A 12,428-nucleotide genomic window follows, 5' to 3' on the forward strand; every position below is an offset into this window, starting at 1 on the left:
TTTTATAAATGACTTGAATGAGGTGGTTATGGGGTGGGTTAGTAAATTTGCAGATGACACAAAGACTGGAGGTGTCATTGATAGTATAGAGGGCTACTGCAGGCTGCAGTGAGACATAGACAGGATGTAGGGCTGGGCTGAGAAATGGCAGATGGAGTTCAACCTGGATAAACACAAAGTGATGCATTTTGGAAGGTCTAACTCGAATGCTGAATATAGGATTAAAGACAGGATTCTTGGCAGTGTGGAGGAACAGAGGGATCTGGATGTGCAAGTACATAGATCCCTCAAAGTAGCCACCCAAGTGGATAGGGCTGTTAAGAAAGCATATGGTGTTTTGGCTTTCATTAACAGGGGGGGGTCAAGTTTAAGAGCTGTGAGGTTTGGCTACAGCTCTAAAAGTCCCTGGTAAGACCACACTTGGAATATTGTGTCCAGTTCTGGTTGCCCTAGTATAGGAAAGATACAGAGGCTTTGGAGAGGGTGCAAAGAAGGTTTACCAGGATGCTGCCTGGACTGGAGGGCTTGCCTTATGAAGAAAGGTTGAATAAGCTCGGACTTTTCTCTCTGGAGAGAAGGAGGAAGAGAGGAGACCTGATCGAGGTGTACAAAATAATGAGAGGAATAGATAGAATCAAGAGTCAGAGACTTTTCCCCAGGGCAGGATTGACTGGTACTAGAATTCATAATTTGAAGATATTAGGAGGAAGGTATAAAGGCGACATCAGAGGTAGGTTCTTTATGCAGAGAGTTGTGAATGCATAGAATGCATTGCCAGCTGTGGTGGTGGAAGCAGAGTCATTGGAGACATTTAAATGACTGCTGAACATGCACATGGATAGCAGTGGGTTGAGGGGTGCGTAGGTTAAATTACTATATTTGACATTAGGATTAAATCTCAGCACAACATAGTGGGCCAAAGGGTCTGTTCTGTGCTGTACTTTTCTATGTTCTATGAACTCTCCACATGCAAATATAGAGTGACTTGGTGACCAGGATACTGGCCTCTGTGGAGCTATTTCAGAGATTGGTTTCACAGATAAGATTAAGGAGCAACCAAAGAGATTCTACAAGTGTATTACGGACAAAAGAGCAACTAGGGAGAGAATAGTGCCTCTTCAAGATCTATAAGGCCATTTATGTGTAAAACCACAGGAGATAGGTGAGATACTAAATGAACATTCCATGTCAGTATTTAAAAAGGTACATGAATAGGAAGGTTTAGAGGGATATGGGCCAAATGTGGGCAAATGGAACTAGTTCGGGAAACCTGGTTAGAATGGACAAGTTGGACCAAAGGGTCTGTATCCATGCTGTATGACTTTGACCTCAGAAACTTAATAGTGGTACAGAATAACCTCAATTATCCAAATTTTAAATTATCTGAACAAAATCTCAAGGTCCTGTAAAAACACTATCCATTATCTGAACAACCCATTATCTGAACTCTGTTATCCGAACAAAATACTTCCTGCCCATCCTGTTCGGATAATTGAGGTTGTCCTGTACTTCCACAAACTCTTTGTCACTTTGCTATTCCCTTTATATTGTTTAAAGTGATACTTTGGAGTTTTCCAGTTTTTAGTGCACAAGACGAAACCTGCAGATGCTTTCAGCATTTCTTCTGATGATATGAGCTTTGGACCTGAGAGAATGGAGTGCTGTAAGTTCTGAGAGCAGTGAAATGGAGACAGATGCATGCAGTTCACAATGAAGGAATGTTAGGTGAAATTTGTAATCTTTAACTTGTGAATTAAATTCATGTGGAATAAATTGGAGATGGATGGAAGGCCATTATCTAAAATGTTCACTATTTTCTATAGTTTAAGTCAACTGTTGGGGCTTCTGGACCTGGAGTGGAGTAAATGAAGGAGGATTCAGCTTTTGGACCTTTCTAAGTAGACACAATGCAGAATTTTTCAGTTGTAAAGAAAACACATCTTTACATTGTAAGCAGTTTCCATAATAGCAATGGAGGGAATAGAAACTGGACACATGCAACTGTTTTAAGAACCTGAATTGTGACTTTCATGTATCGTTGCCAAACCTTCCATCATGGGGGTGGGGTGGATGGGCAGTAAGAGAGTGATGTTCATGAACGTTTATGCAGACAAATGGTCAGCCACATTCTTGATCTGGATGGGTGGCCTGTGCTGATAATCAGCAGCAATACCATTCCTATTTGCCAGCAGCAGAGCTGTTCTTTTTGGAACAGTCTGAGAAAATAGTCTCTAGTTTTGGCTGTCTGCTACATCAGAAGCAGTAATAGTGTTCTGTTTTTGTTATACTGAAAATGCCAAAAGTATGTTGGCAGCCGTGTGATAACACAAAGGGGGAAAGGTAGGGCAGGAACATTACTAAATAATTTAGCTAACTTTAGCAGTAACAAATAATTCACTGTCCTTTGAAATGTTCCTAAAAACCAACTACTTGATCAAGCTTTTAGATCTAAACCTATCCTGATATCTCCTTTTTGACTGTAAAATGTTGTCTCATTTACACACGTGAAACACTTTGGGATGTTTAACTACATTAAGAGCATGGTATAAATTCAAATAGTTATTATTGTTCAATGTAAGAAATATTTGTAGGAATCAGAGTCTTTATCTGGATCAATAAATGTTAAAACCAAAGTTGGATATATAAAGATAAGAATTAGTCACGTTGTATAATCATGATATCAATACATTTGTAAAGACTGTCATGTTGGATATTTCTAGAGAAGCCATGGTCACATTCTGAGGACATGGACAACTTTAATGAAAAAGAGACAGTATTTATACAAGTTATATTGCTTCTTTATCCAGAGATGAACTTTATCTGTATTTCAACAATCACAACACTTCAAATATATCATCAAGATACCAAGTAAATGTCTTTATTTTTCCTCAGAACTAACTGAGAACAAATTGCAAAAGTAGAATTTACCTTAAATCACTATCTGTGCAATATATTTCAGGTTTACATGCATGCCAGCAGTACAACAGAAGAATTTCACACCATTCCATTGAGTGTAGACTTCAAGAACAATTACAATTTAGAGTTTGATAAACTCTGAAGGGTTACAGTGCAAACATCCCTATAAAATGAGATAGATTAATGACTGTTAACTTGATCTTAATATGAAACACATGAAGTGATGAGGGGAAAAACGGCAGTAGTCACTTAGTGACCACATTCTTTGAATATCTCTGTAATCTGAGCTGGAGATCTTCCCAGAGCACCAAATTTTTGTAAATTGGATTTCAACATTTTTTTTTAAATAACTAAATGCCAGAATATCTCATTAGGGACTAACATTTGTAATTTACTTTTAATTTGTATATTTAAATTAGGGGAGTGCAATCTGTGGCACCCAACCTTTTTCAGTTGGCTCATATTACCATGGAAAACTCTAGTTTAAAAAAAAAGGAAGAACAAGAACTCTGGCTTTTAAAATTTATTCATAGGTTGTGGTGCCAATGGTTAAGCAATGCTTTTTGCCCTTTGCTAATTGTCCTTGTGAAGGCGATGGTGAGCTGCATTCTTGAACTACTGCAGTCCATTTGGTGTTTATTTTCACCCCCATTGCTTTAGAGAATGAATTCCAGGATTTTGATCCAGAGACCGCAAAGGAACAGTGATATACAGTTGTTTTACGTGAGGGTGGTGTGCGGTTTGGATAAGAACTTGCAGCTGATCATGTTCCCATATATCTACTGCTCTTGTCCTTCAAGGTGATGGTGGTCACTGGCTTGTAAACAGCTGTTGAAGGACTCTTACTGTGTTAGAACATAGATAGAACATAGAACAATACAGCACAGAACAGGCCTTTCGGCCCACGATGTTGTGCCAAACATTTGTCCTAGCTTAAGCACCCATCCATGTACCTATCCAATTGCCACTTAAGGTTTGCCAATGATTCTGACTCTGCCACTCCCACAGGCAGCGCATTCCATGCCCCCACAACTCTCTGACATCTCCCCTATACCTTCCACCCTTCACCTTAAATTTATGTCCCCTTGTAACACTCTGTTGTACCCGGGGAAAAAGTTTCTGATTGTCTACTCTATCTATTCCCCTGATCATCTTATACACCTCTATCAAGTCACCCCTCATCCTTCTCCGTTCCAATGAGAAAAGGCCTAGTACGCTCAACCTATCCTCGTACGACCAATTCTCCATTCCAGGCAACATCCTGCTAAATCTTCTCTGCACCCTCTCCAAAGCTTCCACATCTTTCCTAAAGTGAGGCGACCAGAACTGCACACAGTACTCCAAATGTGGCCTAACCAAAATCCTGTACAGCTGTAACATCACTTCACGACTCTTGAATTCAATCCCTCTGCTAATGAACGCTAATACACCATAGGCCTTCTTACAAGCTCTATCCACCTGAGTGGCAACTTTCAAAGACCTATGAACATAGATCCCAAGATCCCTCTGCTCCTCCACCTTACTAAGAACCCTACCGTTAACCCTGTATTCCACATTCTTATTTGTCCTTCCAAAATGGACAACCTCACACTTGGCAGGGTTGAACTCCATCTGCCACTCCTCAACCCAGCTCTGCATCATATCTAAGTCCCTTTGCAGCCGACAACAGCCCTCCTCACTATCCACAACTCCACCAATCTTCGTATCATCTGCAAATTTACTGACCCACCCTTCGACTCCCTCTTCCAAGTCATTAATAAAAATTACAAACAGCAGAGGACCCAGAACTGATCCGTGCGGAACTCCACTTGTAACTGGGCTCCAGGCTGAACATTTACCATCTACCACCACTCTCTGACTTCGACCGGTTAGCCAGTTTTCTATCCAACTGGCCAAACTTCCCACTATCCCATGCCTCCTGACTTTCCGCATAAGCCTATCATGGGGAACCTTATCAAATGCCTTACTAAAATCCATGTACACTACATCCAGTGCTCTACCCTCATCCACATGCTTGGTCACCTCCTCAAAGAATTCAATAAGACTTGTAAGGCAAGACCTTCCCTTCACAAATCCGTGCTGGCTGTCCCTAATCAAGCCGTGTCTTTCCAGATACTCCAATCCTATCCCTCAGTACCCTTTCCATACTTTGCCTACCACCGAAGTAAGACTAACTGGCCTGTAATTCCCGGGGTTATCCCTATTCCCTTTTTTGAACAGGGGCACAACATTCGCCACTCTCCAGTCCCCGGGTATCACCCCTGTTGACAGTGAAGACGAAAAGATCATTGCCAACGGCTCTGTAATTTCCTCTCTTGCTTCCCACATAATCCTAGGAGATATCCCGTCAGGCCCGGGGGAATTGTCTATCCTCAAGTTATTGAAAATGTCCAACAGATCTTCCTTCCTAACAAGTATCTCCTCTAGCTTACCAGTCCATTTCACACTCTCCTCTTCAACAATACGGTCCCTCTCGTTTGTAAATACTGAAGAAAAGTACTCATTCAAGACCTCTCCTATCTCTTCCGACTCAATACACTGTCTCCCACTACTGTCCTTGATCGGACCTACCCTCGTTCTCGTCATTCTCATGTTTCTCACATACACATAAAATGCCTTGGGGTTATCCTTGATCCTATCCGCCAAAGATTTTTCATGCCCTCTCTTATTGCATTGCATTTTGTAGTTGGTACAGATTGCTACAATGAAAGTGGTGGATAAGATGCAATCAAGTAGGCTGGTTATTGTCAAGTTTTTTTAGTCTTGCTGGAACTGCATCCACCCATTATCCCATTACAGTCCTGAGGCATATCTTACAGATAGATCATTCTGCTGCATTTCATTGTTTCAAATGATTATTTTAACAAAAACATAATCATGCTCTATAATTTCTTAACAAGCTATTAGAAGCTTTATCTTAAGTCACAAGAAGAACAGAGAATATTGTTTTCATTCTACACACCTTATGTTTAAAGTTTGTTTCAAAGACAACTTTACCGACAGAGTTATAGTAAAAGAAAAAGTCAAAATTACATTCAAAATTAGGTCTATTTTCACTTTAAATGGTCAAATTTGCCAGTGTCCCATTCAGTAAGATCAATAATTATTTATATAATTGTAGCTCAGGTTTGCAGAGGACCTCCACAGTTGTCTCCTTACCATCCATCACACCCCAAAGATTACTACAATTTTTTAATGACATCATGTCACCAGGTTATCCATTGGAGGTGTTGACACTACTTAACTGAAGAGTTTCCTTTTGTAGGCAGAAACAGCACTATTTTTCACATCCTTTTCTATTAGAGATAAAGATTTAAGGTTGAAAGAAAAATGCAGAAACTACAATAGATAGTCAACAAACAGTTAGCTTTTCTTATTCATTTACACGATGTGGGCATCACTGGTGGGACAACGTTGCTGAAGAAACAAAGAAAACAGGTGCCAAAGTAGGCCATTCAGCCCTTCAAGCCTGCACCACCATTCAATATGATCATGGCTGACCACACAAGGTAGTAGTGGGGTGGCTCTTGAACTGTTGCATTCTATTTTTTTGTGGGTAGACTCACAACATAACTAGGCAGAGCATTCCAGGATTTTGACCCAGTGACAATAGGATATTTCCTAGTCAGGCTGAAGAATGGTTTGGAAGAATACGTGCAGATGATCCCATGTAATTGCAGCCCTTAGAGTCAGTCTTACAGCACAGAAGCAGACCCTTCAGTCCAACCAATCCATGCTGACCATAATCCCACCTACCTGCACTTGGCTCACAACCCTCCAAACTTTCCTATTCATAAACTTATCAAAATTTCTTTTAAACATTGTAACTGTACCCACATCCACCACTTCCACGAAGTACCATTCTACAGCCTGGTCCATCTAGATAGAAGTGGACATGGGTTTGAAGGTGCTGTCTGTGGAACCTTGATGAATTCTTGCAGTGCATCTTGAAAGATGGTACACACTGTTGCTCCCGAGCAATGGTGGTGGAGAGAGTGAAGGTTTCTGGAGATGGTGCCAATCAAGAGGGTGTTAAATCCTAGATACTGCCAAGCTTCTTGAGTGTTGTCAGAGCTGCACCCATTCTGGCAAGTGGAGAGTATCCCATCACCCTGTTGACCTTTGCCTTGTCAATGGTGGAAAGCTTAGAAGAATCAGCAAGCAAGTTACTCATAGGGTAAGTAGCTTCTGACTTGCTTTTGTAGACATTGTATTTACATCGCTAGTCCAGCTCAGTTTCTGGTCAATGGTAACCCTACAGGATATTGATATTGGAGACTCAGTAATGATAATGCCAATGAACGACCAAGGGGTGTTGATTATCATCTACTTGTACTGCATGCAGAGTTGAACCCATCATTTCCTGACCATGGAACAATAGTGTTGAATAGTTGCAATACCACCCAAAATGTTTAAAATGCTCTTCACTTTAAAATAAAAATCAGTTGATTATTCACCTGAAAACAGATACTTTTAGACTTAATAAAATCTTTACACTACATATATGGACCAGTTCTTTCTTTAGCAAGATGTGCATTAAATAAAGAAACTTTTCATTATAACATTCACTTTCTTATCTGTGTCTAATTCCTACCTTGTACTAAACCCCCTTTCCTTCTATTGATAGACTTTTTATGCTAGACTTAATTTCTGGTCATTTCAACATATGCTCACTGACACAACATAAAGAAACCAAGCAGTTGGGTCCTTTTAGTCTGGTGATGCTTTCCTGGACCAGGTATAGCTTAGTCATCTTTAGAATCATTGTAATTTTCTTTTTTTTTTAAATGTATGTTTTCCCTAGAAGTATCCCTGCTTTTTGTAATGAAAATTGTATTACATGACATTCAATTTCAAATTTTCTGAAGTGTTATTTTTGTGCTAGACATTTTCATTGAAAATAAAGAATAGTACAAGTCTATTGGTCAAATTTTATGTGGGTCCACCCTATAGTAGACAGTTTAGACTACAGTATTGTCATCTTTCCTTTATCACCAGAGATCCCCTTCATAGAATACACTTCAACAGTTGCAAATTAGTAATCCAATTACAGACTTTAACAATGATTAGTATAAGATTTTGTGGAGAGATCATTTTCTTTACATCAACATATATCCAAGTGAAATATGCTAATCCAGAATACTTTCATGTAACTCTTGTTTTAAGCAAGCTCATAAATCCAGTCCAGCTGGTGTCTGTCAAAATAAAGAGAGAGAATACTGCATAACGCTATCATTTTCCATTCTGGTTCTCCTCAAGATTATAAGGACTGCTGCAATCTCAAAATTCTAACAGCTGAATTTTTTTTTTAAATGTCCATTAAACTATTTGGCAAAATTTAAATAAAAATTCCCAGGGCCATTGTTCCAGAAGAAAATGTAAACTCCAAACATTGGAGGGAGATGCATACAGAGTGTCAATTAAAAATGATGCTGAATGAAATACAAGATAATGGATTAACATCTTACAAAGGACATTTGTATTTTACTAATTATCAAGAAATTAGATGAATAGATCCATTTAACTCAATATGACAAATGAGTAGAAAATATGCACATCAACTGCAAATTGATTCTTCTAATGCTTTTTTTCAAATTCTTTTACTGGTTAGCACAAGAGAAAATTTTCACATGAATGAGAATCATGTTTCAAATGGGAAATTCAAACACCCATAAATACACAACTCCCAAAAATGCAATATACATTTTACAAGGGACTCCTTCATCAACCATTTGTGACAATCTATGATTGTGAATTCAGCAGCACATAAGTCAATAAATGCACTCTCTATACTGTGAAGTTGTATCAATGTTGAATAGGCGGGAATTTAGACAGAAAGCAGGATATTAAGCCGGTGGGAAATGCAAGATAAAGCAATCAGAAATATGAAGGATAAAATGTCTGTCTGTATTATGCTTCATAAATGTCCCAAGATGTCCCATGAATAATTAGTTTGCATAGTGGCTACTTTTGTCATGTATGTCAAACAAATGTTTGGCAATCTGCCTACAGACAATTTGTGGTACAGGCTGAGAATGCCTATTACTGCTCTAAGGGATCCTCACCTTTTTTTGCATAAAAATACTGCGACAACTTGTGAAACATTTTTGTAATAGTTTTTGGCATCTAGGGGAATATTAAAGCATTTGTCATGGCATGATAATCATCTTGGAGTTTTTTTTTGGAAACACCTTTTCTTCAAAGGAATCAGCCTTTCTGATTTCAACACGACAAGCCTGTTCAGTCATTCCTCCTTTTTATGTCTCTGCTTTGGTCTGGTGCCAATTTTACTGTGCTTCAAAAGGAATATGTTAAAAGGTGCCAAATAAATGTAAATTGCTGTTATTGGCGGTGAGCAGCCATAACTGGAGAAAGACAACTTCAGTTGCAAGGTGACCAGATGTAAAGAAGCAAGCTTGCTTCAAGCATACATATGTTCAGAACGGCACACCGGCACTTCTGAGCAGTAATGCATCAGGTTACACTTCTTTAGGATGCTGTCAGAGCAACCAAAAACGGCTAATGACAGCATCAAATGTTGCAAAGAAGGTCACCTTCCCCACAATCTTTCCAGCTAAAAAAAAGAGATATCACCAGCAGCAGCCCACACCTGTATTAGGCAGACAAAGAGAAAACTCTTCCATTACCTCCCCAAAGAAGAGCAGAAACCTGGGTGCTCTTGGTTTCCTACACAATTTATACATCACCCAGATCCATTGATATTGACAGCACTGACAATCCCCCTGTATTTTACTTTTCTAATCAACCTGTTCAGCCATGTTATTACATACCTCTGAAGCAGGTGGGACCATAACCCAAGCCTCCTGGCTCAGGCAGGGACTTGACCATTATGCCACAATAGCAACCCCCCCTTGTCTGATCACTCCATTAACTTGCAGCTGGTGTATGTTCACCAGCAGTTGCTATGGTACTTTAACATTGTAACAAGCCACCATCACCTCTCGCAACTCTCTGCTTACACATAAGAGGTGGCTGATTGTGGAAAGGCTCATGATTCAGTCCAGGCTCCATGCTGTGGTCTGGAATTAAATGGTGCTGTCATTAGATCAACAAGTTCCACCAAGCAGCTTTTTGGGATTGTCAAGTAGTTGTTGTGGTTCTGTTCGGCGAGCTGGGAATTTGTGTTGCAGACTTTTCATCCCCTGTCTAGGTGACATCCTCAGTGCTTGGGTGCCTCCTGTGAAGCGCTTCTTTGATCTTTCCTCTGGCATTTATAGTGGTTTGAATCTGCCACTTCCAGTTGTCAGTTCCAGCTGTCCGCTGCAGTGGCCGGTATATTGGGTGCTTGTTGATTGAATCAGTGGATGAGTGCCATGCCTCTAGGAATTCCCTGACTGTTCTCTGTTTGGCTTGTCCTATAATAGTAGTGTTGTCCCAATCAAACTCATGTTGCTTGTCATCTGTGTGTGTGGCTACTAAGGATAGCTGCTCGTGTCGTTTCGTGGCTAGTTGGTGTTCTTAGGTGCAGATCGTTAGCTGTCTTCCTGTTTGTCCTATGTAGTGTTTTGTGCAGTCCTTGCATGGGATTTTGTATACTACGTTGGTTTTGCTCATGCTGGGTATTGGGTCCTTTGTCCTGGTGAGTTGTTGTCTGAGAGTGGACAATATATATATGAACAAATCAACGGCACACCCATGGGCTCACCCATCTCTCGACACGTAGCAGAAGCTGTATGCAAAGATTAGAACAAACAGTCTTACCGCAAATTCAACCCAAACTCTGGGTCAGATATGTGGACGACACCTTTGTAAATCATTAAAAACACAGAAATAGAGAACACACACCGGATCATCAACGCCACACTCACAGGAATCAGGTTCACGAGAGAGGAAGAAAAGGACAACCAATTCCCATTCCTAGACGTGATGGTACAGAGAATACCGAATGGAGAATTCACCACAAAGGTATACAGGAAAGAACACACACAGACCAAGTCCTGAATTACAAAAGCAACCACCCCAACACACACACAAGAAGTTGCATCATGACACTATTCAAAAGGGCCACAACATACTGCAGTACACCAGAACTGCAACAAGGGGAAGAAGAACACCTCTACAATGTATTCGCCAAAAACGGATACCCCCACAATTTCATCAACAGATGCCTAAGGGAAAGACAACGGAATGAGGACATGCCGCAACCCAAAGGACTAGCCACACTACCATACATCAAGAGCATTTCTGAACTGACAGCCAGACTACTACGACCACTAGGACTCATAACAGCACACAAACCAACAGCCACTCTCAGACAACAACTCACCAGGACAAAGGACCCGATACCCAGCATGAGCAAAACCAATGTCGTGTACAAAATCCCATGCAAGGACTGCACAAAACACTACATAGGACAAACAGGAAGACAGCTAACGATCCGCATCTAAGAACACCAACTAGCCACGAAACGACACGACCAGCTATCCTTAGTAGCCACACACGCAGATGACAAGCAACATGAGTTTGATTGGGACAACACTACTATTGTAGGACAAGCCCAACAGAGAACAGCCAGGGAATTCCTAGAGGCATGGCACTCATCCACTGATTCAATCAATAAGCACATCGACCTGGACCCAATATATCGGCCACTGCAGCGGATAGCTGGAACTGACAACTGGAAGTGGCAGATTCAAACCACTATAAATGCCAGAGGAAACACCACAGAAGCGCTTCACAGGAGGCTCCCAAGCACTGAGGATGTCACCTAGACAGGGGACGAAATGTCTGCAACACAAATTCCCAGCTCGGCGAACAGAACCACAACAACGAGCACCCGAGCTACAACTCTTTGCACAAACTTTGAATTGTTAAGTAGTAACTCCATTCTTTGGTCAATTCTGATGATTTCTCCCCCATACAGCCCAGTAAGCAGCAACTCAGCCGAACAAACAGTACTCCCTTCATGAACAACAGCGGTCGAATCCCTCTATCATCCAACAAATGTATCTGCCCAAAAATCAAGAGATTTACATTGGATAATATTTTAACATTATCAGCAACTACAAGAAAGTGCTTAAATAATATTTATAATTTTTAATAAGGCTGCACCATTTACATACAAGTGTGAGCCTATAGTGCCTGTCTTAACTAGTCTCTTACACTTGTTTCTGGTTATTGGAGCTAGACTGACTTGCAGGCCAAGATAAACCACTATTCCCTTCAGCTAAAAGGCATACCAAAGCTGGTCCTCAACTCAAAAACGCTACTTCACTGGCAATTCTATTCCACCCCCAGTCTCCATTTCTCATTGCTTCACATTGTATAAGATGCCTGAATGTAATTCAGAAATCCTTGATTTTTTTTTTAAATGGAAGTATTTAAACTGCAATGCAATAGCTCACCCCAGATGCCATCTTCACATGCAATTGGTAAAGTTCAAAAGTAATTACAGATAATCTGGTTTCTATTTGAAACTTGTCCAAATGACAGTGCTAAACACAATTCAATATTTGAATTTTTAATTCCTTTGTTTATATGCCAATGTTGCC

The sequence above is a fragment of the Chiloscyllium plagiosum genome, unplaced genomic scaffold (assembly GCF_037043375.1).
Source record: "Chiloscyllium plagiosum isolate Xiang-an unplaced genomic scaffold, Cpla_swu_hap1 HiC_scaffold_9, whole genome shotgun sequence".
Taxonomy (NCBI): Eukaryota; Metazoa; Chordata; class Chondrichthyes; order Orectolobiformes; family Hemiscylliidae; genus Chiloscyllium; species Chiloscyllium plagiosum.